Source organism: Etheostoma cragini, unplaced genomic scaffold (assembly GCF_013103735.1).
Source record: "Etheostoma cragini isolate CJK2018 unplaced genomic scaffold, CSU_Ecrag_1.0 ScbMSFa_1213, whole genome shotgun sequence".
Lineage (NCBI taxonomy): Eukaryota > Metazoa > Chordata > Actinopteri > Perciformes > Percidae > Etheostoma > Etheostoma cragini.
Genome location: NW_023265245.1, coordinates 1181 through 2607, shown reverse-complemented (window position 1 = coordinate 2607; position 1427 = coordinate 1181).

The window sequence follows — 1427 nt, the reverse complement described above, 5'->3', positions numbered from 1 at the left end:
AGAGACAGACAGGTTAGAGACAGCCCATCCTGCAGACAGACAGACAGGCAGAGAGACAGACAGGTTAGAGACAGCCCAGCCGGGGGCTTTTGAGTACCCCCCACCCGCCCGGCACCTCACACCCTGGAGAACTCCGGAGTAGGACCGAGTCCAACCCCTTTCCAGGAGTATGGGTCCAGAACCGAGACCGTGCGTGGAGGTGCGCCCCACCAGATCTAACTGTTAGCGCTCCATCTTCCTCCCGAGCTCCGGCTCCTCCCCCCACAGAGAGGAGACAGACCCCGTCCCCAGACCCTCTGCCCCCGGGTCCGGTCCATTGAGGCCCCTGACCTTCAACCCCGCCCATGTGGCAGAGCACCTGACCCCAGCGGTTACCCCCACAGGTGGGGGGCCCATGGGATGCAGAGGTCCAGACAGGGGGCCCAAGTCCGGGCCTGGCTCCAGACGGGGGCATCTGGGCCCTCCATCCAGAAGGAGGCCCCCTCCCTCTCTACGTCGTTGGCTCAAACGGTTTTTGAACCATTTTTTGTCTGGCCCCTCACCTGAGACCACGTTGCCATGGGAGACCAGGAGCCCCTCACCTGAGACCACGTTGCCATGGGAGACCAGGAGCCCCTCACATGAGACCACATTACCATGGGGGACCAGGAGTACCCTGACAACACAGCCCTCAGATTCATAGGGACACACCTCCACCCTAACCGGATGGGTCCGTATAGATAATACATAACTATAAATATTATATATACTATAAATATTATATATAACTATAGATATGACATAACTATAAATATTATATATAACTATAAATATTATATATAACTATAGATATGACATAACTATAAATATTATATATACTATAAATATTATATATAACTATAGATATGACATAACTATAAATATTATATATACTATAAATATTATATATACTATATATATATTTCTATATCTATGATTACATCCATCTTTATTCTGAATCAATACATGATCATTAATACTTTAAATATTCAAACTTTTATAAGTATTATAACTGTTAGTCGACATATTAATATTAGTAATATATAATATAAATATAATATATATAATATAAGATCCTAAATGTTCAGACCTGATTCTCCAGGTGTTGAGGAGGCGCTGGTACCTGTAGAGTCTCAGAGCAGCTTCCTGTCCATTAATGTCCAAAACCTCCTCAGCCAATCAGAATCCTCCTCTGGTCCAGTCACCTGGACCCAACCGGTCCTCGGCCAATCAGAATCCTCTGGTCCGGTCACCTGTACCCAACCGGTCCTGATGCTTCTCTGAGTTCTTCTGGTAGACACCAACACCTGAATCCCTCTCTACTCCCTCAAATCTCTCTCTCTCTCTCTCTGTCTGTCTCTGTCTCTCTCTCTGTCTCTCTCTCTGTCTCTCTCCCTTCCCCTCTCTCT